Source organism: Haliotis asinina, chromosome 9, assembly GCF_037392515.1.
Source record: "Haliotis asinina isolate JCU_RB_2024 chromosome 9, JCU_Hal_asi_v2, whole genome shotgun sequence".
NCBI lineage: Eukaryota > Metazoa > Mollusca > Gastropoda > Lepetellida > Haliotidae > Haliotis > Haliotis asinina.
The window spans coordinates 19787415-19815349 of record NC_090288.1 but is presented as its reverse complement, the minus strand read 5'-3'; the positions used below and the strand labels follow the sequence as shown (position 1 = coordinate 19815349).

Sequence of the window (27935 nt, the reverse complement as noted above, 5' to 3'; positions counted from 1 at the left end):
TTCAGCTACATCGAACAGGGATCATCCAAGGTGTCGGTCATATCTGTTATCTCTTATTAATCACTAATATACTCACCCAAATACAATTATCAAGACATTGCTGGAAAGCAAGGCTCATAAACTTGTTCGTCTTCTTCAATATTTATGTTTCTGAACCGTAAACATTCGATATCTCCTCAGAAATAGTATGGCACGACACCTTAAACCAATGAGATGTCCATTCGTCATCACAATTTGTGCACATTCACTAGTGACGATTCACCAATACCGTGGGACGGACTCCCTTTCAACTAATTCCAAAGATCCAAATACTTGACGAAATATCAGGGAAGGTCAGATCAATTTTTACCGTTTTCACATCAAATTACGAGTGACGTTATACTGATTCATCATGAATTAACGTTAATTCATCATAAGCTAAAACGTTATGATGAAAACAGACGATCACGGATTGTGACGACTCACGCAACAGGGTTTGTTGCCTGGCCACTATGTCCGAACAGCGACCTCTTAGTGACCTTTTTCTTGCTAGGGGCGATAACCCTCCTTTTAAAATGATATAAGTAGACTGGTTCCCCTGCCCCATTCCGCGCTGCGCTATTGCTATAGCCAGCTTGCTGAGCGTAGCATAGGCAGAATACCAGTCTATGATATACGCGGCGGTCCAAAGTCTTGCTTCCTGTCTGGTTCAATGTGCGCTCCGACAACTTGCTACATGAAAAGGCAGAGCCCATCTCACGGGTTGCCTTTCATTGGTTTCACATTAATTAATAAAATATCTACTGGTCAAGTTCCACTTTGGTCGTACGCTTACCAATTATAGTGTAAATACACTCAAAACAAAAAGAGTAAATAATAATTATTTACGAGTGACAACTGTTCATCGCTGACTAATTATATCGAGTTGCATATGCTTTTCAGGTATTGATGTCCTATTTTGGTTGCAACTGCATCAGAAATGTGTGTTTTGTTAGTTGTGAGAAGGGGATGTGCGGGGAGAACGGTGGTGGTGAGATGTGTTTATACAGGGATACTCTACACAGGGATAGGTCACTCGCTTGCTTTCTTTGCCATTTGTACTAATTAACGGATGCCTCGTCATGCTCCAATGCACACAGTGACTTGGCTCGTTCCCAGTGCAACTTCAGTTGTGATTAAAGGGGCACTGGTGCGGAGCGAATAATGTTTCTCGCCAACGGTCTAATTACGGAACCAAACTGCAAATTGGTCAGCGCCCGCTCCTTCGACCGTGACGGACAAAGTAACTGGGCTCCTGTCCATATTAGCAGAATTTCTTCACCCAAAAGAGTCGGGAGGCCGGATGCCCATCATATGCCATTATTTAAAAATGTCCATGGTATTCCTTGTCTGATCGTAACAAAATTATCCAGCAGTGTAGTTTTTTTCGGATGCTTGGATGGTATAGTTACTTCATTTGATCCTATTCCTGTGTTTTTAACCTCGATATTCAATCATGTTACATGAAAATATGATGTCTACAGGCACGTAGCAAGCCATTTGTTTCACTCCGGAAGATTGCAAAGCTTCATATATAGGTAATTTTGAGTGTTGGTTCAGCTGTGATAGCAAATAGCATACGTAAATTTGGGTAGCTATGGTAGCTACAATGGTTTATTATTTATGATAATAAAAACACACAGTTGATTTATTTGAATTCGTAAACAATAAACGACGACTTTGCCTTTGGTACAGAAATCTGAAAATTTTCACAAATGCTGGTTTTCACTTCGTGAGAGGTTCAAGTAGTTCTACCAACATATCAAGATTTTGAAGATTAAGTTGGTATGACTGATAAGGTAAACGACTATGATCTATAATACTGAGTTTTTCTACTCAAATATTTTATTAGTTTTAACATATAGCTATATTGAAGTGGTTTACCATGTTCACTTAGTGCCATAACATCACATGTGTTCTCTTGTAACCTTAATATTATCATTGTGAGTAGGAACATTTGTGAAAACATACTTCAATGCACTTTCGCAAACAAATCAAGTGTGCCATAATGACACATGTCCCCCACCGTGATATTGCTGGAATATTGCTAAAAAACGGCGTAAAACTAAACTCACTCACTCACTTATAGTTAAAGGGCTATAAACTACTAAGTTTGTTACGTGATAAGGCTTCGTGTTCAAAAGCACATGAGAGTACATTTGAAGATAGTGCGCACAACAGCTCAACAAACCACACGGGTTGTGCTTTCTGAGTTTCATTTACAGGACGTGGACACCTGAAATTTTGCATTCTCACTACGTGGACAGACGGTGTACCTTGCGTCCGTTTTGTAGCGTGAATAAAGTCTTCACTGGCAAAATACATTAATCAGTCTATCAACAGCTACATTAACATCACAGAGTAAAGTACATGTACTTCTGAGGATTGGATTGATTTAATATCCTGGTACAGACATTCACAGTTCTACCGTAGTAAGTAGAAAGGATACCGGATGATGATACACTCTATATTTGGTAAAAGGTGGAATAGTATAGACGCTTCTTTTCTTTTTAGATATTCTCTTTTTATAAAATGCCATCAGGTATTCCACTATTCTTGGAATGCAGGTTTGTATAATTCTTTACTTAGCTTTCTTTATTACCGGCAAGGCAATATGTACTTACTTTCTAAACAATTCCCAGTCTGGCAATGTGTTGTCTTTATCTATTTCACAAGTTTATGCTGAGATTACCTTTACTCACTATTCTTCGTCTTTCACTGTTCATCCAAACATTTGTGTGAATTTGTTTCTAACTGCAATAGTTCTTTTTTGAATAAATCATAAATATCTTTTAGCAATAAAAATACTAGAATATGCACTTTACTGAGAAAGTATAATCCCGAATATAACATATGTTAAATCTGACCACTTTAAAATGGTATGTTGCATTCATCTATAAGGAAGTGAGTAAAAGTATTTACTGCCAAGTCAATATCGTTTATTTGTAAAAGATAAACCCAGTTATGTTCACTTAATTATGCTCATTTAACTTCTTCCTTGTCAAGCAATGAATCATACTATACACTCATGGAGACGAATAAGGACAAGCGTGAAATTACAAACGCCCCTTCATTTATTTCCGGAATGTCACCCACAGTGCAATACATACCTTGTGAAGGAATCTAGAAAAGAATAAAGGTATGTTTGCACTTCTATATGTGTTCCCTTAGTCGTTATGTTTCTATTGCAACTCATCGAGTTTTAGGTTATTTTGTCGTTGACAGACAGAATGTAGCGATGTTGTTGCGAAAGAATAACGGTCGCTACATATTGGGTCAATAGCACCCGAGGAGCATACTTTACCATCATGTGAAACGAATAGTCTATAGGCATATGTTAGTCAGTGCTCATTTGTCCTTTTGAGTTCACTAAAATGTCTCCGAATTTTTTTGTTGTGTTCACATTTTTTAGTCGTTCAAGGATATGTACTAAAACTGGGGTGCTCCAAGTGAACATATACTTTTCATGCGCGATAACCATGCATGTCGTAAGGAGTGACTAGAGGCTTCAGATGGTCATATTCACAGATGTGGCTGCTGCACGCCATCTGCAATAGGTGAGTGATATATTCCAGCCGTATAGTGGAGGTCTGTACATAATGTAATCTTGGCCCGATAATCCAGCAGACAACAGCATGAGCATCGACCTACGCATGCGTGATACGATGTAAAGTAATCTATTCTTAAATATTGTAACCGGTACAATTACAATTACAATTTTCGGCAACATATTCATGTTGGCCGTGCACAAACATGCAGTCACATCTGTCAATTACATAACTCTATTTACCTTTATCTTCTTAATGGGTATTTCAAGCTCCGCTGACATATTTTCCAGGACATCATAGTCAGGGTATTTATTCTCCTCGAAGGCTTTCTCCATGGCTCGGACCTAATTCGGGGTGTAACACGTGCGGCCACCGGGTGCTCGGGGTCTTTTATTGGCCACAGGAGTTTTGACAGGAGATGGGACAGAATGGAAGGTCTCGGAAGGACTTGAAAGAGGACTGGGATTGGTGTACACACCACTGGAGGCGAAGCTGTTGTCTGGACTGGGTTGATCCCTGTTGCTCGGAGGAGAAGAGCTTCTGGAGTCAGAGCCACTGCCTTCATCTGAAAGATACAAGAACATTGTTATAATTGTGGACAAGCAGTTCTTGTTGGTTTGATTTCTTTGGAGATGCTTTTACCAGGACATATATTGTCGTCCAACTTACCATCGCTTCCATCACTGGATGACAGTATTCTGCTGGTCTCAGCTAGATGTTGCTGAGCAGTCGCGTTAGATGCTGTGTGCAGATGCGGGAAAACTGGATGTTTGTATGGGAGAAAGCCTGGGTAGGTAGATGGGAACACAGCAGGTGGCAACTGGGTATGGAGTGAAGTGAAACTAGTTGGTGGAGGAGCATGGCAGAATGACGTCACTGGCCTGGGATATTCGCTGATCAGTGGACTTGAGTGGGCAAAATATGGACTGTTTCGCTGGCTGAAAGTGAGGTTCTGACGTGTGATCCTTGTGCGTGTTCTTGCCTGCTGAATGATCATGAGGGATGTCATCTGTTGAAGAATCCACCAGTTCGACGTGGAGAGTGTCTGTTCCACTGTCGATAAGCATCACAAGCTGATTCTATTAAAGCAACTGAAAGGATTATAGTTTAAGTGATTAGGGGTATTAGGACAAAGGAATCTTGATTGGATTATGTCTCGTGTTGTCAGTGGAAATGATACTGACGGTGAACTGAGATGCAGTTAAAAGAGATTTGCTCATGTAGTTGTCAATGAGGACGTTTTTGACACTTGTGATACTGAAAGGCACTGCTAACGAGAAAACCCAGTTGGTTTATCCGTTGAGAAACAAAATATGGGTGAATTACCTGTGTACGTTCACTTCTGAGAGGACAGCATTTGTATTGGATGAAGTGGCAAAAAAACACTGCTCCATATAGTCTAATTAAAGTTGTGATAGGTAACAGGAAGGGTTCTACATATCACAACCGTAGTTGAATATGTTCATGTTTTCAACACACTGTACATATAACAAACACGTCTATGTCTACCTCACAACTTAACTGTCAATGCCGTATTGTAATGGTCGGTATTAAAAAGCTGATGTTTGGAAAAGCTTCTATTTTCATTAATACGTTTTGTAATTTGAATTGGATATTACTGATCATGATGGTCCAATTGCAAGCGAAATAAGAAATGAAGGACTGGCAACTTCAACCTACCAGACGCGCATTTATTGGCACATTTGATATTTTTTATGCTCCACTGTTCTGTTGAGTATTTATAATCATATATAATACATTTTACCTTCATCGTGGATGACCGATGGTATTCGAATATTTATGGTCAATACTGTGGGATCCTTTTCACACAGCTCATGTAGCGCTACGACCGTCGCAAGTAAGGGAGTTGCGATCATTTTAGCGTAATTGAGGTAATGTTACTGTTCCCTTTAATCCTATCTATGACATAGCACAGATTGCCGAAGGTTGACAGCAGTGGTTTCGGTTCGCAGTAACTTGAGTGTGCTCTTACGTGGGTATTTTCGGTGGTTATTTTAAGAATGTGGTCATTCGGATATCCTAACACAAAACCGTGGTCGGAATATGGAAATTTAATTCACTGGATGATTTATGACGAATATCATGTTACTTTGAAAACAGCTAGAAACCTGACAATGGCAGTTCTCGCCCATACTCGATTATTTACAGACCGCCGCCATATTGCAAGAATATTGCTGAGTGCGACATAAAAGTAAACTCATTCACGCATTCATTATGAAACTGTATAATACACTCTTTAGGTTTGTATTTCAGTATTTCATGAGATGACACAATACTGAAGAATAAAACGCAAGACACCGGTTTTATTTTAACCAGAAAAGAAGAGTGAGTGAGTGAGTGAGCTTAGTTTTACGCCGCTTTTAGCAATATTCCAGCAATATCACGGCGGGGGACACCAGAAAATGGACTTCACACATTGTACCCATGTGGGGAAACGAACCCGGGTCGTCGGCGTGACGTGCGAACGCTTTAACCACTAGGCTACCCCACCGCCCCCCAGAAAAGAAGAAATACTATATTTCAAAAGATACCATGCACTCTACAAACTGGCTCTACAGGCACGACAACAGAGGCGACAATACGCTTAGTAAACAACAAGCGTTGTTGTAAATTACAAATCCAGGATGACTGAATACGGGAAAATTTAAACAAGATGTCACTTTACAGATCTTCAATAGTAGCGCCACACGTGCTAAACTCGTGCTATACAGTCAGTGTGTTTACTGTTTGTTTCAAATTTCTTCTTATCTACCCGCGCCACATAATATGGAACAAACAGATTTTACTTGTGTGTATCCATCGGGGCAGAAGATTGGAACTCACCTGAAAGAAGGAATTATATGCATATTCAGTATTTTCACCCCTTTCATCAATCGTTTATTTTTAATGAAACCAGCCAATTCTTAAAGTATCAATGATGCTAGCCCCTGATGATGGTTGGTATGAAATATCCATTGACGTATAATATCCCTTAACACCAGCACAGGCTGAGATAAACTGATTTTCCACAATCCACGTTTTCTTCCAATTTTGCATAACTGAAGAAATCGGGTGTAGGGGCCCAGGTTGGGAAAACCTACTAAAGAAATCATGTGTCCTGGCCAACATCTTTGTGATCACTAAAAGTAACCAGGTGTAGTGGCCGACCCGTTAACGATTTCTGAAGAAATCTGTAGTGGCCGACGTGTTAATGATTTCAGAAGAAAGCATGTGTAGTGGCCGACGTGTTAATGATTTCAGAAGAAAGCATGTGTAGTGGCCGACGTGTTAATGATTTCAGAAGAAAGCATGTGTAGTGGCCGACGTGTTAATGATTTCAGAAGAAAGCATGTGTAGTGGCCGACGTGTTAACGATTTCAGAAGAAAGCATGTGTAGTGGCCGACGTGTTAACGATTTCAGAAGAAAGCATGTGTAGTGGCCGACGTGTTAATGATTTCAGAAGAAAGCATGTGTAGTGGCCGACGTGTTAACGATTTCAGAAGAAAGCATGTGTAGTGGCCGACGTGTTAATGATTTCAGAAGAAAGCATGTGTAGTGGCCGACGTGTTAACGATTTCAGAAGAAAGCATGTGTAGTGGCCGACGTGTTAATGATTTCAGAAGAAAGCATGTGTAGTGGCCGACGTGTTAAAGGTTACTGAAGAAATCATGTGTGGTGGCAAAAGTATTAAGATTACTGAATAAATCAATTTTAGTGGCCATCATGTTAAAGACTACTGAGGAAATCAAATGTAGTGGCCAACATGTTGAATATTATTGAAGCAATCATGTTAGGTAGTGGCCCCCAAAGTATTGAAGATTACTAACGAAATCATGTGTAGTAGCCAAGGTGTTAAAGATTACTGAAGAAGTCAGGTATGTCAACGTGTTCAGTTTACTTAATGCATTTATTCTTTCAGTGTATCACAGAGTTCATTCACCCATAATAATGCTGAACCCTAATGAAAATCTGTTCAACAAAGCAACCCTGAATTCAATACATTGCTTGTCATACAGGCTGTAACAATTTATTATTGATACCAATAGTGTTTTAACCACACCATCATTCATATATGATAGTGAGACCAAGCTGAGCATACGCAGGAACAGTAAAGTTTGCATGTACTGGGTACTAACCGTGTGTTCTTAATTTTCCACACGACTGCCAGTACTGCCATTTCTCCAAGAAACAACAACAGGCCAAAACCACCCCTCATAACCCAGATCTCGGTGTTCCTGTAGGATTTAATGTGTAAATAATCTCTGAATTTACAGCAGATGTTTTGATGACGTAATCGCCTGGAGATCCCGGGACATTCTCTCGAGCGAGTCATAGCTGTTAAATATTACGAAACATTATATTAATCGAACTTGAACTACAACAAACACTGTTTTCACATACAAGACGTATATGTGATTAGATGTAATCTTGTCTCAAGTAGTTAATAAACATGAACCACAGGCAAACTATAGCGCAAAGGTTGGCAACGTACTTTCCTCGCTTCGGTTCGAAAAATATTTTTCATGTCAAAATAAAATATCGCCACCATCAAATGTACACTCCCATTTCCTCATTTGGTTGTGTTCTCACATTTCTTACCCCATGTTTAGTAATTACTCACGTGAAATATGTTTTATTCAACATTTTAAGCGCCACTCATGGTATTCAGATCGTTCTTTACCCCATTACCCCTGCCAGCTTCCAGTTGAACGGAGTGAGGGAACATGAATAAGCAGAAATTAAAAAGAAATACCATATTGCCTAATTTTATTGTGAACCTGTTGGAGTGTATTTGTCTTATCTGTCGTCGCTATTGTTAGAAGTTTTGTCACATTTATTCTACATAAAAACACTTCTGGCGTTATGGGTGAATGATGCAGGGGAGGTAACTGTAAGTATTCCATACAGAATAAGACCCTCCTGTTCCTTCACTCCGTTGACCCGGATGCTGGAAGGAGGGAATGGAGACGAAGAACGGTCTGATCTACCGCGATGTTGAATACAAAATATTTCATGTGAGTAATTGTTCAACATGGGGTTGGAAATGTGAGAGCTCAACCCAGTGAAGAATAATGGGTTTATACCTTTGATGGTAGCGAGATTTTATTTTGACATGAAAAATATTTGTCGAACTGAAGCGAGGAAAGTACGTTGCCAACCTTTGCTCACTTCGCTCGCATTTAGAGAAGACTAGTCATTTTCTATACGCTGCGCAGCCCATTTGCGCTACATTTTGCCTGTGCATGAACACTATCTCGGGAAAGTGATACAATTTCTAAGTCCCCGATCTTTGACCACCTGACTGTTACAATAGTCCCGTTATTTTAAAAAGACCCGTCCCGAGTTTCGTTATCTTGTTTTATTTTTTTAATGGACATTTTATGTACTTAAATTAGATTTTCCAACCATGAAAATCCAAGAATTAGAGTATTAGTCGATGAATATATAGAGCACCTTTCATTTTCAATGTCACAACAAGGTAATCCATTACTGGTAACACGTTCATGAAACACATCGTCAGTCATCAGTCTGCAGCGCACAGTTCTTCCGATTGCATCAGTCTTGGTTTGCAAGCACAGTTCATAAGTCCTTGAACTGATCCTTCTATGTACTTCCAGGTTATGATGCCATCGGTCTTCCCCATGAATCGGATTCACAAGAACAAATCTCCAGGAATTTAAAAGAAAAAGAAAATAAGAAGATCAACACAGATGTGATAAAAACATTACAGAGAATTAACAACTGTAGGAATGTACCACACTAACAGATAGTATTCACTTCAGATCCCATTTATCCGCCCTATTTCAGCTGGCTGCCACTTTCGTGAGACATGCTTCTGGTGAAGGCATCAGCAGTGCGACGCTGGTCAAGCTGCTGCTGAAACCGCCTCCCCTCCACCGACTGGAGCACAGCCATGGCTTTCCAGCCTTTGGCGATAAACTCATCCAGCCCGGGACTGCTAGTCGGGATGTCCTGGCAGGTTGAACACTGCACCCCCAAACGCTTGGCAAGGCTCTGTTGCAGGAAAGTATTGCTCTCTCGCAGAGCTGAAATTTCCGTCTGCAGGTCAGGCGGTGTGGATTTCTCTACCACAACTAGTTGTGCAGCCTGTGCTTTGTGGACAGACAGGGCAGAGCAAGATGTAGCGGACTTCACTGATCTCTCCTTCTTGCCCGCCCAGTTGCTACGCCACGTTTGCCATGACAAAAAGTAGAACCCAGGGTCCACGAAATTGTCATTCCTCTCCACCTCTACAGCAACATCCGCTCACAGTTTGTCAACATTCCTAGTGATAACCTTTGAACTGAAGTGCTTATGGGCCACGTGGTATTTTAAACTCTTCAAAGATGAAAATGAAGTTTTGCAGTTCTTAACAGAGCATGCAAAGGTTTTGTGCGCCCTCTGGTGTGTTTGCGCCCAGTGTTCCTCAAACTCACGCTGTGATGGAAACCTTCTGGTGTTCACCCTTGGGCCCCCTCCTTGATAACCCTTTCTTCCATGACCAGTTCCATCACTTCATCTTCCTCCACTCTCAGGTCTAAGGTATCAGACATTTCCTTAATAAAGCCTTTATCGAGTTAGAAAAAAATGACGGAACAATCTATTGATCGAACTTGAACTACACTAAACAATGTTCTTACATACAAGATATACAATATGTGATAAGATATAATCTTGTTTCAATTAAACATGAACGCTATCTCGGGAACGTGATACAATTTCTAAGTCATCGATTTTTGACCACCTGACTATTACAGTGTTCCCAGAAATTATTGAGAAAATCTTTGTTTTTTTTCTAATGATGCTAAGATTGGAAAAAGGGCTTTCACTATGCACTAAGCATACTAAATAAGGGAGACAACTCTTGAAGGCTTAGAAGGCAGCTCATTACGTCAAGAGTTATCTCCCTTGTCTGAGCAGACGGCTTCCTGTGTTGACATGGCAGAATTTACAGCAAGAGAGAAAAGAAAGCTCATTCTAGATGATTTTGAAAGGGGTGAGGCTGATGTTAAAGTGTTAGCTTGTAGACATGGTATTCCTCTGTCTACAGTATACAGAACTTTGAAGAATATTCAAACAGGAACCGGGATAGAGCACAAAGTAGGGGCAGATCCGCCTAGGAAATTCAGTGTTGTGGATCGCCGAAAACTTGGGCAGATTGTGAGTAGGGGCAAATTGAAAAATGTTGAGAACATCAGAAATGAAATGATTAGCAGAGGAAGTCCTCAGGTATGCAATGAAACAGTTAGGCAGGAATTACTGAGACTTAATTGGGTGAAAAAACGTGGAATTCCCTCGCCGTTGATGAAAGATGCACAAAAGGAAAAACGTTTAAACTGGTGTCGGGCTCATGAAAATCAAGATTGGGATAATGTTTTCTTTTCGGATGAAAGTTCTGTTTGGCTTTTCCCTAATTGTGTGAAAATTTGGACCAAAGATACTGTCAAACCTATCTACCAGCGACCAAAACATAGCCCGAAGTTTCACATGTGGGGTGGCATATCGGCTCGCGGAGTGACGCCATTGTGTGTTTTCACGGGAAACTTGACAAAAGACAGATACATTGACATTCTAAATGGTCACCTTCTTCCGACAGCACAAACATTGTATGAAGATGATTGGATTTTCCAGCATGATAATGACCCAAAACACACTGCGCGCTACACAAAACAGTGGTTGTCGGGCGAAAATGTTCAAGTTTTAGACTGGCCCAGTTACAGCCCAGACCTAAACCCAATTGAGAATGTGTGGGGAGTCATGAAAGACAGAATAAACCAAAAGGGACTGAGAAATATTGAAGATATGAAGGCCGAGGTGGTCCAATATTGGGATACCCTGTCACACGATTACATACAAACTTTGATGGGTAGTGTGCCTAGGCGTATTCAGGCATGCATTGCTGAGCGAGGAGGTCTTACAAAGTGCTAAAACAAGACTGAGACTGTAAAAGGATGATGTTTTAACATGTTTATGTAAGTAAAACGCCAGAAGTTAATAAACGTAATGAGTTACATGACGCAACATGATTCTCAATAATTTCTGGGAATACTATACATATATTATATGCCTGCTTGATCTGTAGAAGTCTGATGGGATGGGATGTTATGGAGTCGCACACGCACAGGCACACGCACACGCACACACACACTTTTTAAAGAAGCAAGTGACCTTTTGGTGGAAAGCGTAACAATTCTCTGTCACAATATACTAAGAGAAGGCAAGATCATAAATATAATAATTCCTATTCGTGAAAAGATTCTGAACATGAAAGAAGTAATTATAGAGGAATCACTATAAACAGTTGTTCTTTCAGGTTATGCCTAAAGTAACATAACCAGCGCTGGTACACTTTGGAAAGTTATTGAGGCTGCATATGATAATATTAAGGTTACAAGAGAACACATGTGATGTTATGGCACTAAGTGAACATGGTAAACCACTTCAATATAGCTATATGTTAAAACTAATAAAATATTTGAGTAGAAAAACTCAGTATTATAGATCATAGTCGTTTACCTTATCAGTCATACCAACTTAATCTTCAAAATCTTGATATGCTGGTAGAACTACTTGAACCTCTCACGAAGTGAAAACCAGCATTTGTGAAAATTCTTTCTAACACAGGCCATGACCTTGAATACTGAAATACACTGTGTGTCTCTCTGTATGATACTGTGAAATCATGCGTAAAACACATTGATGCGATATCCGACTTCTTTTTCTGCCCGCTTGGTATTAAACAAGGGGCTGTAATGTCACCGATTTCTTATTGTCGTTATTTCTTGAATATCCAGAAGCATCATTGCAGGAGATAGGCCATGACCCAGACAATTTTGCGGTACTGGGGTCACTCAGAGTGTCCAAACAATTATGTTTTTATATGGTTATGATCTCTACATATTAAGAATGTATGATGGCCAGTGGATCCAGAGAGGGATTCACGATCAGATGGTAAAGCAGGCAGACACCCTGAAACTATTAACTATTAGAAACGTAAAAAGTCAGCAAGTAATGAGTACAAGGATTATCGCTGTGGTCGTGGTTGGAGACATGTTTCTTGTGATAACAAGTACCTTTGCAAGTGTAAATTCGCAAATTGAAAAGTACACGAAACGAAATATTCCAGAAGTTGATTTCATGTTTGTCATTGCCATTAATTATATACAATACATACGTGTTTTTTTTCGCAATAGTACAGAAAACTTAATATACATGTACTTAATTACAAATCACATATATAAATTTGAATGTCACATTTCATTTCATAAATTTCAACATACATAAATAACATACAAACATATACAATACATGCCTATCGAGTCATCTCGTTAAATGACAAATAGATATAATAATAAATTCCAGGAAAACTTATTGCGTGGTCCTTCGGTACCATGGTGGTTCCACTGCCACCAAAAGGCTATATCATAGTCTACTAGTTGTGTCCATCTCGTGTCGTTGGGCATGTTACATAAATCTTCAAACAAGAGAAGATTTTTTATTGTATAAATCCTCATAAAGGGGACTGAACACACAGTTATATGCAGGGTTAGATTCATTAGAGTATAATCAAGTAATGTACTGTAAAGCTACCTTAATACGGCGCTGCTCAAGAGATGGTTCATCAGCCTCAACGTAGAGACTGTCAATAGGTGAAGTTCTGAAGGACCCAAGACAATGTCTTAGACCTTGGTGATGGACAGAATCTAATAGTTTCAGGTTGCTTTTGCAGGCTCCACCATATACAATGGAACCATAATCAAGTTTGGATCGTACCAATGATCTGTATAAATGAAGGAGGGTAGTTTGATCCCCTCCCCACTTAGAATTGGAAACAACCTTCAGCAAATCTAGTGCCTTCAGGCATTAACCTTAAGACATTTAATGTGTGGTAACAAGGTTAAATGGGAATCGAAAATTATACCCAAGAATTTAGCTTCCTTTACAACTTTGATTGGAGTGCCAGTTAAAGATAGTTCTGGTTCCTTATGCGGTTTATATTTTCTACAAAAGTGTATACAATTAGTTTTTGTTTGAGAAAATTTAAAGCCGTTTTCAAGACACCATTTATTTATTTTATTGAAACACAACTGTAATTGCCGTTCAATGGTGCGCATATTTTTACCACGAAAAGAAATATTAAAATCATCCACAAAAAAGTGATCCATCGATTGAATCAGTAAAAACCTTTGATAGACTGTTGATCTTAATACTAAACAGAGTGACAGACAAAATACTGCCTTGTGGGACACCCTAATCCTGAGTATAATGGTCAGACAGGGTTGAACCCTCTCGGACTTGAAATTGCCTGTCATTTAAAAAGTTGGATATAAATTGAGGTAGGCGGCCTCGTAATCCAAAGTCATGTAAATCTTTTAAAATCCCATGTTTCCATGTCGTGTCGTATGCTTTTTCTAGATCGAAAAAGATTGACACAGCATGTTGTGGATTAATTATGGCATTCTTAACAAAAGATTCTAAACGCACTTAATGATCGATGGTACTTCTGTTTTTACGGAAACCACATTGTATATCTGTTATTAGGTTATTAGTCTCCAAGTACCAAACAAGTCGATTATTTATCATGCGTTCCATGGTTTTGCAAACGCAGCTCGTTAGTGAAATTGGTCTATAATTCGATGGATCAGTATGATCACGTCAAGGTTTAGGGATGGGTACAATTATGGCATCTCGCCACGGGGGAGGAAATTTTGCGGTTGTCCAAATGTTATCAAATATATGTAAAAGTGTCTCTAAACAGGATTCTGGCAAGTGCTTCAGAAGTTGATAATGTATACCATCAGCTCCGGAAGCAGTATCGTGAGCTTGGTCAAGAGCAGTATGAAGTTCATGTATTGAAAAGGTTTTATTGTAATCTTCCCCATTCTCTGAAGTAAAATTAATATATTTCTTTTCTGCTGTTTTTGATATTTTTGGAATTCAGGTAGATAATTTGATGAGGAAGAATGTTTCGCCAAAGTCTCACCAAGTTTATTAGCAATATCTGATTTATTAGTCAATAACTGATTCCCATCTTTAAGATGTTGAATACTAGATTTAGAGCCCTTACCTTTTATTTTCTGGATCATGTTCCATACCTTTGAAATTGGCGTACGTGAATTTATTTTTGAAACGTAATTTTGCCATGACTGGCGTTTATTTTGTTTAAAAGTACGCCTTGCTTTAGCATTTAAAATGTTGAATTTGTTTAAATTATGGACCATAGGATGGCGACGGAAATACTGTTCAGCTTTCTTCCGGGCCTTCCTAGCTTGTTTGCAGTCAGCAGTAAACCATGGTTTACGTATGTGTGGATTTGAAGAGGACTTCGGGATACATTCATCAGCTATTTGAAGAAGTTCTTTAGAGAAGATTTTTATCGGATCAGAAACATCAACAAAAGCATCAGGTGTTAGTTTTGCAGAGCAGCGAATTTCATACAAATCCTAGTCAGCAAAGTTCCATCGTGATGATGGAGGGACATTAGAAGGTGTCACAGATTTTAGAATGGTAGGAAAATGATCACTTCCACAGAGGTCATCGTGGACTGACCATTCGAATTCTGTAAGCAAATTAGAATCAACTAAATAAATCAAGGCACGAATACGTGCCAGTGGCATGATGTAAATACGTGTGAGAACCATCATTAAAAATGCACAAATCATTATTCAAGGAACACTCTTCAAGTACTTTGCCCTTGGTATTTGTATCATGAGAACCCCAAATTGGGTTATGATCATTTAAATCACCCATGATAACACATGGCTTAGGGAGCTGGTCATATAGAGCCTGGAGTTCAGACTGTTGAAGTGAATAGGAGGGTGGTATATACAAAGAACAAAGAGTAAACTCTATGTTTAATGTAACTCGGACTGCAACAAATTGAAGGGGCGTAGCTAGAGGAGTGAGTGAGTGAGTTAATATTTATCGTCACATAGGCAATATCGCAGCCATATTGTGGCGAGAACAATACAAATAATCCATGATATATATCAATAATACTTGAAACAATCTAAAAACAGTTGACAAAGAACAGCAAAATCACTAGTATATCACAGACATTCATTTAAAACTAGTAATGATATCTAAAACAGTTTCATTTCTGAGTACAATACAATATAAAAACGGGCTATAGATTGCCAACAACTGAAGGTAGATCACCATACTAGGGACCATGGGGACTTACAGTACTTTCGCTACCTGCATGGACCCTAGCTGGATTTACATCATCCCTTCAGCCGTTAGCAATTTCGTCACATCTAACCATACATTAAAACTGCACGTATGCTACGATTAAAACAGTGGAAAGCTTTAATTTACTTAGAATGTTATGGGATTTACGTACCCTCTCGGGAGGACAATAATTTTACTGTACTTTAACCCCCCTTGGGGATACTGCCACTAACAATCTCAGTTACTAATTGAAACTTCCATTCGTAAAATATTTATCTATTTACAACTCAGACAACAAATCTAAATCTTTTAGAAGCAATAATTAAATGAGAACTATTATTTAAAAAAAGATCCTTCAAAAAATTAAAATATTTATCCCTTGTGATGGAATATTCCACACAGTCAAACAAGACATGCTTGACTGTGATTCGTTCATCACAAGGGATACAAAACGGAGGATCTTCACCTTTCAGTAGATATTGATGTGTATACCTGGTGTGGCCAATACGGCATCGTCTTAAGATGACCTCCTCAAATCTGGACTGACAGCCCAAGTAGGTGTAACCAATATTGGGTGTTATGTCATGTAATTTATTGATACCTACTTGAGTGTCCCACCTCCTCTGCATTATATCCCGGATGTAAGATCTGATAACAGCTTTATAATCGGAATAGGGAATAAGAAGTGGTGTCACAGATTTGTTCAGCGCTGCCTTCGCAACAAGATCGGTCATTGTGTTCCCAGTAATACCAACGTGGCTGGGTAACCGACAAAAGACGATGTCGCATTGGCCAGTAGCACGATCATTATATAACTCAATAATTTCTATTAAAAGTGGATGTTTACATGATACGTTTTTAATCGCCTGAAGGCAAGAAAGAGAGTCTGAATAGAATATATATTGTTGATGCTTAGGGTGTTTTTGAATATATTTTAGAGCTGTTAGTATTGTGTTTGCTTCTGCAATAAAAATAGAACTATTGTCGGGTAATCGGGAAGATAGTATTCTGGATCCAATGACGGTGGCACAAGCCACGGCGCCACCATCCTTGGACCCATCTGTAAATAAGGATTTGTAACTGGAGTATTTACTTTTTAATTGATTATATTCTTGTTTATATTGTAAATCATTTGTTTCTGATTTTTTAAATGCTGTCAGTGTTAGGTCAGCATCTGGTCTCACTAACTGTCAAGGAGGAGACGAAATCAGACGGGAGGGAGATATATTTTCTAGCTCAATTCCAGCAGCAGAGAGGAAAGGTTTCACTCTTAAACCAAGAGGCGGAACAAGAGAAGACTTTTTATTGTATAGAGCCTCATAAAGAGGATTGAAAACACAGATAAATGCAGGGTTGGACTTATTGGAATATAGTTTAGTGAGATACTGTAAAGATAATTTGATACGTCGTTGGTTAAGAGATGGCTCATCGGCCTCGACGTAGAGACTGTCAACTGGGGAAGTTCTGAAAGTTCCAAGACAAAGTCTTAGACCTTGGTGGTGGACAACATCTAATAGTTTGAGATTGCTCTTACATGCTCCACCATATACAATGGAGCCATAATCAAGTTTCGAGCGGACGAGAGATCTGTATATGTGCAAGAGGGTAGTTTGGTCTCCTCCCCACTTAGAATTCGAAACTACTTTCAGTAAGTCAAGTGCCTTCAGGCATTTATTTTTTAAGTACTTAATGTGTGGTAGGAAAGTCAGATGAGAATCAAAAATAAGTCCCAAGAACCTGGCTTCCTTTACAACTTTAATGGGTGTGCCATTTAAACATAATTCTGGGTTAAAAATTGTGAGATAAAATGAGGTAAACGACCTCTCAAACCAAAATCATGTAAATCCTTCAAAATGCCATACTTCCAAGTAGTATCATATGCTTTCTCCAGATCGAAGAAAATTGATACAACGTGTTGTTTATTTACAACAGCATTCTTAACATAGGATTCTAATCGTACCAAATGATCAATAGTACTTCGGTTTTTCCGGAAACCACATTGAATATCTGTGAAAAGATCATTCGTTTCCAAATACCAGACTAATCTATTGTTCACCATTCGTTCCATGGTTTTACAAACGCAACTGGTTAACGATATAGGGCGGTAATTTGATGGATCTGTATGATCCCGGCCAGGTTTTGGTATGGGGATTACAATGGCATTGTGCCACGACTGAGGAAAGTTTCCTGAAATCCAAATATGGTCAAATATTTCCAAAAGTGTCAAAAGACATGTCTCAGGTAAATGTTTCAGTAATTGGTAATGAATGTTGTCATCACCAGCGGCAGTGTCATGAGCTTGCTCGAGAGCAGTATGTAGCTCATGAAATGAAACTACTTCATTATAATCTTCACCGTTATTAGAATCAAAATTAATTCTTTGTCTTTCTTGTCGATTTTTATATTTCTGAAATTCAGGTATATAATTTGATGATGATGAATTTCTGGAAAGAGTTTCACCGATTTTATTAGCAATATTACCCTTACCAGTTATCAGTGTATCACCTTCTTTAAGATGTTTAACAGAGGATTTGGAACCTTTGCCTTTTATTCTTTGGACCATATTCCACACCTTAGACATGGGTGTGCACGAATTGATGTTAGAAACGTATTGCCTCCAAGACTGGCGCTTGTTTTGTTTATAAGTTTGTCGTACCTTGGCACACGTCATTTTGACACTATTTAAGTTATGAACTGTAGGATGTCTGCGAAAGTATTTTTCTGCTTTCTTCCTACACTTTCTTGCTTGTTTACATTCATTGTTGAACCATGGTTTACGAAGGTGAGGAATTGTAGAGGACTTAGGAATTGATTCTTCAGCGATTTCATTCAACACAGCTGAAAACACCTCTATCAAATCTGGTACATTCATAAAGTTTTCCGGTATTATTTTTTCCATACACAACATTTCATATAAAGACCAATTGGCCTTATTAAAATTCCACCGTGACAAAGGTGGATCATCATCAGGTTTGATAGCTTTTAGGACAGTTGAGAAGTGGTCACTTCCACAAAGGTCGTCATGAACAGACCAGTCAAATTCGTTGCAAATATTCGAATCAGCAAGAGACAGATTAAATATAGAATAGGTTCCAGTTCCAGGATGTAAATAGGTGTATGATTCGTCATTAAAAACACACAAGCTATTATCAGATATAAAATCCTCAATAATCTGGCCTTTATGGTTTGTACTTGTACTTCCCCATAGAGAGTTGTGCCCGTTCAAATCGCCCATGATGATGCAGGGCTTTGGTAACTGATCATAGAGATTTTGGAGATCAGTTTGTCGGAGAACAGATGAAGGTGGAATGTACAAAGAGCACAGAGTAAACGCAATGTGCAGGCTGAGGCGAATAGTTACGGCTTAGAGATTGGTATTTAAATGAATATCGCTGTGAATGATGTTACGTCTAACTAATATAGTTGAACCTCCAGTCGCTTTATCCCCTGGAGGAGAAAAAGAGTGATAACAAGTGTATTGCCGTAAATCGAATGCATCAGTATACTTGAGATAAGTCTCTTGGAGACATAGTGCTGACGGTTTAAAGTCTTGAACTAACAACTGTAGTTCATTAAAATTATTCTTGAGGCCTCTGCAGTTCCATTGTACTAGATTAGGTGAATGACTCATAGTGTTTTAATTATCTAAGGACCGGTAACAGGAGAGACTGCTCTACCTTTCTTTTTTGGAGAGTGACCACTTGTATGGTCACCAGTGCTCACACGGGTGGATACTTCTGTATCCATGTCTTCAAGCAGTCCATATTTATTATGGATCTGCACTGTAGTTTTCAATGCTTTTGGCAATCTGTCAGGCTGAATTTGTTTCTTCTTTATATCCACTTTGGTAGCTTTTGACAAATTGATTTGATGTGACTCTGTTTGTGTAGATGTTCCTCTTTGTTTTACTGGTAACTGATCTGGATCTGTGGCCGATTTGGAACTTTCTGTATTTAGTGCAGAATCTGAGAGGGATTTTGGATGTTCAGATTTTACCCAAGTAAGGTCTGTCTGACAAAGAATAGATGTAGTTACCTTTTTGACCGTTGATGCATATGATGAACGTGCTGAATCAGGTGTAAGAAGTCTGGCTTGTTTCCTGACATCAGAGTAACTGAGACGTTTCTCACTTTTCAGTTTCTGTACCGTGGCCTCATATTTCCACACAGGACAGTTTATAGAAGATGCCATGTGGTCACCTTTGCAATGTAAACACTTGATGGTGTTTGTACATATTTTCCCATCATGATCAGGTTCTCCACATCGGAAGCAAGCTAACTTGTTCCTACAGGAATTTTGCCCGTGGCCAAACTTCTGACAGTTAAAACAACGAGTCGGGCGTGGGATAAAGAGATCAACTGTCATGGAAAAAACATCCAACCTTAATAGAATGAGGTAAAACCGGGGTGTCAAAAGTCAACAAATATGTGTTTGATGGGGACACACGATCATCTTTACGATATGTAAATCGTTTGGCCTCAATGACACCTTGACTTCGAAGCAGAGATACAATGTCTTCAACAGATTCATCTGCGAGACCTCGGTCTCTGTCACAGATTAGTACTTTGGAAAAGTTAAGGGTCTTGTGCACTGAACATGTAACTGGAATATCAGCTAATTTGTTTGACGTCATAAGGTTAATGGCTTGGGAAACATTCAACCAAAAGACCTCCAGACCGTAACTTGGTAACATTTTTCAACTCACAAGCTTTACCCTGCAATCCCTTTTCTAACAAAAATGGTGAGTAAGAAGAAAGGGCTCGTTCACCCTTTGCTTCCAGAACAAGAAAGCGTGGCCAAGTATCCCATTCAGAATATAACAATTTAGTAACAATCTCATCTTCATCAGAGTCAAGCTCAGAATCAGATTCTGAAAGTTGCCGTTTTGGTTTTTTTGGATTTTGCTTACCCATAGTGAATTGTAGATTGGTTCATCAAATCTGTTCCCTGCCCACCACGGAGCGCCAACAAGGGCGATGTCATATGTAAGTGGTGTTCCAGCAAACTGACACCTAAGGGTTACAGAAATGATATACTCCAGTTAACCCGGAGGATAAACCAGATTGGCCCATGAGCCACCGCCTTCTGGGCATAAGACTCTAGGCAAATTACAAAATTGAAGTCACTGATTCGAAAGTCAAATATATAATGATTAAGCCAAGACATCTGATAAACTTTAAAAAGTTTCGGAAATTTATGAAGGAGAATATACATACTCAGGGCTTGGCATGACCAGCCGTTTGGTTGAACCGGGCCCATTCAACCACCCGTTTAGGCGAAGTCAGGGCCAAAGTGGGGTATTGAGCAACAGGAATAAGGTTACAGGCCCCTATTGCTCTCAACCACCAGGATTCCTTTCTCCACCGACACAGGGCCGCAACCCATGGCAAACGGGTTGGTGGACCAAATATCCCCCCGGGTCCACTACAGGGGTGTCGGCGAGCTCTTGGCGTTACCCAGCACCCACCACGAGGAGGTGGCTTGCCACGGGTGCCGTAGCTAGAGGAACAGGACTTTGATTCACACCTTGTCGCACTAGTACTGACGATCCACCAGTAGCTTTATCTCCCCCGGGAGAATAGTGATGATATAAATTGTAAAGCTGTTAATCAAATTTATCTGTAACAAATTACCGATGGTTTGTAATCTTGAATTAATACCTGCAGATCATTGAAATTATTCTGAAGTCCCCTACAATTCCACTGTATAATGTGACTTGCACTCATGGTGGGTTAATGGGTGAACGAGAACGTGAAGGAAGAACATTCCTTTTGGTTTGAAATGGAGTAGCAAATGGAGTAGCAACCTCTACAGGTGGTTGCGAAGAAGGTGGCGCCTCCAAGTGTTGAAGCACCTTCGTCTTTTTTTTCTTGTGTTTTTTTTTTCTTTCCTTGTTTGACGAAGAACATTGTTCTCAGTGTCAAAGAGTTCTGTAGATGCTGGCTCTGTGATCTTCAATGGTGGGCTTTCGGTTTGAGAGGCTGAAGTATTTGTCGTCAGACTTGATAGGATACTTTCACTTACAGATATTTGTTTATCATGAATCAATGAAATTTCAGTCTGGCACGATGTAGCCACTGTAGTAACTTTCATAGGGGCAGGAGAAGATGCTACAGCTGAAAAGGATAATGTACTTGGAACTGAAAACGGATCTGGCACCAACTTTTTGGCTTCAAAATAAGAAATATTGTTTGTGCATTTCACTTTCATAATTTTTGACTGATAAACGAAGATGGGACAGGACCTGGACGAGGCCAAATGCTAACCATTACAGTTTGCAGACTTTATTGCATTGTTGCAATCAGAATTGGCATGAGTACCACCGGAGTGAGAACATATCTGAGTGCGAGTACAAATTCTGGCACTATGACCAAATTTTTGGCAATGGTAACACCAGAGAGGATTTGGAACATAAACATCAACTCCAATGTTGAAGTATCCGGCTTTTATTGATTTTGGGACAGTTGGCAGGGCAAACGTGAAAAGATAAGTGTTTGTTTTTATCACAGTGTCATTTTGTTTCCTTGTAAATCGCATAACAGCAATTACTCCTTGGTTTGTGAATTCGACCGGAAGCTCCTCCTCGCTCATGTCAGAAAGACAACGAGCACGATCTCGAATTATTCCACGGCAGGAGTTAAGTGTAGTGTGTACTGAGACAACAACCGGGACATTTACAAACTGCTTTAATCCAAGCAGATTGACGGACTGTTGTCTTCGTATACATTCCACAAGAAGTGAGCCTGAGCGGAGTCGAGTGACGTTTTTAACTTCTCCACAGGCACCTTTGATGCCCAAGGATATGGCAAACGGATTCAACTTGAGCGCATTACCATCGGAAGATGAAATGACAATAAATCTCGGCCAGTAATCATTAACTTCAGGTGTAAGTTCCTCATCAGATGATACAGAATCAACATGACAGCGTTTGTTCTTCAACGAACCAGAGTGTTGGTTGAGAGACATGGTGAGAGAATTATAGTCGGCAAACTCCCCACCCGCCATCTAGCGTCAACAAAGGTCGATGTTTCAGAGGAATCCAGTCTGCATCATCAGGGCTACAAGTCTGCTATACTCCAGCAAATGTAACACGAATAGCTATATTTGTCTACCAAAGTGTCTGTCCAGCTGGTTCTGCACATGACAGAAATTTGGAGACCTACAGAATTCGGCGGTTGACATTAACCAGATTGGCCCATGAGCCACCGCCTTCTGACATAGGACTCTAGGCAAAAACTGTGGATACTTTTTACAAATGTGAAGCCCAAACACAAAGGAATAGGATATTAGACTCAAAACATGGTATGTCCAACACAGGGCTTGACATGACCAGCCGATTGATAGAATCGGGCCCATTCTACCACCCGTCTAGGTGAAGTCAGGGCCAAAGTGGTGTGTTGAGCAGTAGGAACACGGTTCCAAGAACCCACTGCCCTCAACCACCAGGATCCCCTCCTCAACCAACACAGGGCTGCAACCCATGGCAAACGGGTTGGTGGACCAAATATCCCCCCGGGTCCACAACGGGGGTGTCGGCGAGCTCTTGGCCTTACCCTGCACCCACCACGAGGAGGTGGCTCGCCACGGGTGCCAGTGAGTGAGTGAGTTTTAAATATTTATCGCCACATCGGCAATATTCCAGCCATATCGTGACAAGAACGATTAATTACAAAACTACACATTAATCAATGGCACATTATAAAAAACTGTCAACGAAGGACAGTAAAACCAACTAGGATATCACAGAAAATGTAAAACTAGTAGTTAGGTCTAAAACAGTTCAACTACGGAGGACAATACAAAATGAAACAACTGAAGGTTGATCACCATACTAGGGACCATGGGGACTTGCGTTACTTTGGCTACCTACATGGACCCTAGCTGGATTTACACCATCCCTTCAGCCATTGGCTTTTATGCAGAGAATTAGCCATACATTAAAATGACAAAAATGCTACGATTAAAAACCTGGAAAACTTAAATTTACATCAAGTGTTGCGGGACTTATGTACCCTCTCAGGAGGACAATAATTTTACAGTACTTTAAACCCCTTTGAGGGTACAGCCACTAACAAATTGAGTTACTAATTTAAACTTCCAATCATAAAATAAGTATCCATTTACAAATCAGTGAACAGATCAAATTCTTTTAAAAATGCAATAATTAAATGAGAACTAGTATTGTTAAAAAGGTCCTTCATAGTTCTTGATTTGAAATAGTTGTCCCTTGTGATGGAATACTCAATACAGTCAAGTACGATATGCTTGACTGTGATTCTTTCATCACAAGGGATGCAGAATGGAGGATTCTCACCTTTTAGTAGATATTCGTGTGTGTATCTTGTGGGGCCAATGCGACATCATCGCTTGGTGACCTCTTCAAACATCCCAAATAGGTGTGACCAATATAAGGTTTTATCGCATGTAATTTATTTAGACCCACTTGGGTGTCCCACTTCTTCTGCATCAGATCACTGATGTAAGATCTAATTGTAGGTTTATGATCCGAATATTGTATAAGAAGTGGTGTCACAGATTTGTTGAGTGCTGCCTTGGCAGCAAGAACAGCCATTGTATTACCAGAAATGCCTACATGGCTGGGTAACCAACAGAAGACGATGTCTGTATTGGCCAGTAGCAAGATTATTATATAATTCAATGATGTCAATTAAAAGTGGATGTTTACATGAAATATTTTTAATAGCCTGAAGACAAGAAAGGGAGTCTGAATAGATTACGTACTGTTTATGCTTAGGATGTTTTTGAATATATTTAAGAGCTGTTAATATTGCATTTGCTTCAGCTGTAAAAATATAGCTGTTTTCCGGTAATCTAGGAGATATTGTTTTGGACCCAATGATGGTGGCACAAGCCACTAAGCCACCGTCCTTGGATCAACCTGTAAATAAGGACTTGTAACTGAAATATTTACTTTTTAGTTGATTATATTCCCGCTTGTATTGTAAATCATTAGTTTCTGATTCTTAAGCATAGATAATGTTAGGTCAACTTGTGGCCAAACAACTGCCAAGGAGGAGAAGAAAGAAGAAGGGAAGGAGCTATATTTCCCAGCTCAATGCCGGTAGCAGATAAAAAGGTTTAATTCTTATGCCAAGAGCGGAACAAGAGAAGATTTCTTATTGTATAAATCCTCATATAGAGGATTGAAAACACAGCTATATGCAGGATTAGATTTGTTAGAGTGTAGTTTTGTAATGTATTGTAAAGATAATTTAATACAGCGTTGTGTAAGAGATGGTTCATCTGCCTCGACACAAAGACTGTCAACAGGAAAAGTTCTAAATGATCCAACACAAAGTCTTAGACCTTGGTGGTGTACCGAATCTAATAGTTTGAGGTTGCTTTTGCATGCTCCACCATGTACAATGGAGCCGTAATCAAGTTTTGATCGGATGAGGGATCTGTACAGTTGGAGAAGGGTCCTCTGATCCCCTCCCCAGTTGCTATTTGAGACTACTTTTAATAAATCCATTGCCTTCATGTATTTAGTCTTTAACTGTTTTATGTGCGGTAGGAAGGTCAGGTGTTGATCAAAGACAACGCCAAGAAACTTGGCCTCTTTGACAACTTTGATAGGAGATCCATCCAATACTAGATCTGGATCCTTATGTGGTTTATATTTCCTGCAAAAATGAATGCAGCTGGTCTTGGCTTTTGAGAATTTGAAACCATTTCCAAGACACCATTTATGAATCTTATTCAAACATAACTGCAAATGCCTTTCAATAGTATGCATGTTTTTACCGCGACAAGAAATGTTAAAATCATCCACAAAGAGTGATCCATCGACTGAATCATTTACGACTTTTGATAAACTATTGATTTTAATGCTAAACAAGGTAACAGACAAAATACTTCCTTATGGGACACCCTGATCCTGATTGTAATGGTCAGACAGGGTAGAGCCTACTCTTACTTGAAATTGTCTGTCTTCTAAAAACTGAGATATAAATTGGGGTAAACGGCCTCTCAAACCGAAGTCATGGAGATCTTTTAGAATGCCATACTTCCATGTTGTATGATATGCCTTTTCAAGGTCGAAAAACATTGATACAGCATGCTGTTTATTCAAAATGGGATTTTTAATAAAAGATTCCAAACATATCCAGTGATCGATGGTACTTCGGTTTTTGCGAAAACCACACTGAATGTTAGTGATGAGGTTGTTGGTTTCCAGATACCAAACTAAATGATTATTAATCATGTGTTCCAGAGTCTTGCAAACACAGCTAGTAAGTGATATTGGTCAGTAGTTAGAAGGATCAGTATGATCCCAGCCAGGTTTAGGGATAGAAATGAAGATAGCATTTCTCCATGATGATGGGAAATGGCCAGAGGTCCATATATTGTCAAAGATAGTCAAAAATGTTTCTAAAGATGATTCAGGTAAATGTTTAAGTAGCTGATAATGTATATTATTGGGTTCTGAAGTGGTGTCATGAGCTTGTCCAAGGGCAGTATGGAGCTCATGAATGGAAGAAATTTCATTATAATCCTCCCCATTGTCTGAATTAAAACGAATTTTCTTTTTTTCTTCTTGGTCTTTAAATTTCCTCAATGCCGGCAAATAGTTAGATGAGGAGGAATGTTTAGCAAACGTTTCACCAATTTTATTGGCAATAACAGAAGTTTCAGTTAGAAGAATATCACCCTCCTTCAGGTGGTGGACACTACATTTGGATCCTTTACCTTTAATTTTCTTCACCATATTCCAAATCTTAGAATTGGTGTTCGTGAGTTTATTTTAGAAACATAATTTTGCCATGACTGTCGTTTATGTTGCTTAAAAGTGCGACGAGCCTTGGCATTTGAAATTGTAAACTGGTTCAAATTTGGACAGGTGGATGTCAACGGATAAACTTTTCTGCCTTCTTTCTCGCCTTTCTAGCTTGTTTGCAGTCACTGTTAAACCATAGTTTACGAATGTGTGGGACTGTAGAGGATTTGGGAATACATTCGTCAGCAATAGTATTAAGTTCATCAGAAAATGTTTGAATTGGATCGGTAACACTAAGAAATAAATTAGGTTGCAATCTTTGAGTGCATAGTGCATGAAATAAAGACCAATCAGCTTTTGTAAAGTTCCATCTTCTGTCTGTGTAGTCACCCAGGTTAAGTCAGTCTGACAATCAACAGAATGAGTAGAGGGTTTCATCACTTCAGCATATGTTAACTTACTCCGTAGTGGAGTGTTGCCGGATGAAGCAGCTAATTTCCTTTCTTCTGAAAAACTAACATTCTTTTCTGTTTTCATGTGTTGGATTGCCATTTCAAATTTCCAAACCATGCACTTCTTAGAAGAAGATATATGTGAACCCAAACAATTCACATATTTTGGTTCTGACGTACAAGTACCACTATCATGATCTTTTGTCACTGCAGCAAAAACAGGAAGCATAATTTTAAGATCAGTTTTGACCATGGCCGAATTTCTGGCAGTTAAAACATCTGAGAGGATTAGGAATATAGAGGTCAATTTTCATGGAGAAGCATCCGACTTTAAGAGATTGGGGTAACTTTGGAACATCAAACATAAGCAAATACGTGTTTCAAGGCGAATAGACACCATCTTACTTGAATGTGAAACGCTCTGCCTCAACTACACCTTGCATTCTTAACTGACTTACAATGTGATCCCTGGAGAGATCAGCAAGACGTCTATCTCTGTCTTGGATAATACCTTTGCTGAAATTAAGAAACTTGTGTGGATAACATTTTACAGGAATGTTTGCAAATGATTTTGTTTCCATGAGATTTGCTGCCTGTGAACCAGATCTAATTTTGGTAACACTCTTAACAGTTCCAGCAATACCTTGAATTGCTTTTTCTAATAGAAAAGGAGAACATGAAGTTAACTTTGTCTCACTTGACTCTGCAACAATGAATCGAGGCCAGGTTTCATGTTCTGAATAGCATAGTCTGCTAATTGCATCTTCCTCATCATCAGCATGATAATATTTTGGGGGGTTTTTTTTGGTTTTGTGAAGCCATGATTTTATAGTTTGTTGTTCACTCTCCTGACCCACCATGGAGTGTCAACAAGGACAATGCCATATGCCTGTGGGCCTCCAACAGGCGGCACCAAGGATACCAAGAGAGTATACTCCAGCAGTAACTTTGAATAAAATGTACTACCAGATTGGCCCATGGGCAAATAAAGACTCTAGGCAGATGTA

At 39.4% G+C, this 27935-nt stretch overlaps 1 protein-coding gene and 1 pseudogene across 2 annotated transcripts in view; both read right to left on the bottom strand.

Annotated features, from left to right (window-relative positions):
* LOC137295553 (adiponectin receptor protein-like) overlaps positions 1-462 on the bottom strand; it is a 66262-nt gene extending 65800 nt beyond the window's left edge. Inside the window, exon 1 of one of the 2 annotated variants that reach the window (XM_067826942.1) lies at positions 77-462. The gene's annotated coding sequence lies outside the window, so the exon portion shown is untranslated. The remainder of the gene's footprint in view (positions 1-76) is intronic. The other variant, XM_067826943.1, reaches the window with a different exon arrangement.
* An 8904-nt stretch (positions 463-9366) lies between these two features.
* LOC137296414 (uncharacterized) lies at positions 9367-22743 on the bottom strand (annotated as a pseudogene).
* Between the last annotated feature and the right edge of the window lie 5192 nt (positions 22744-27935).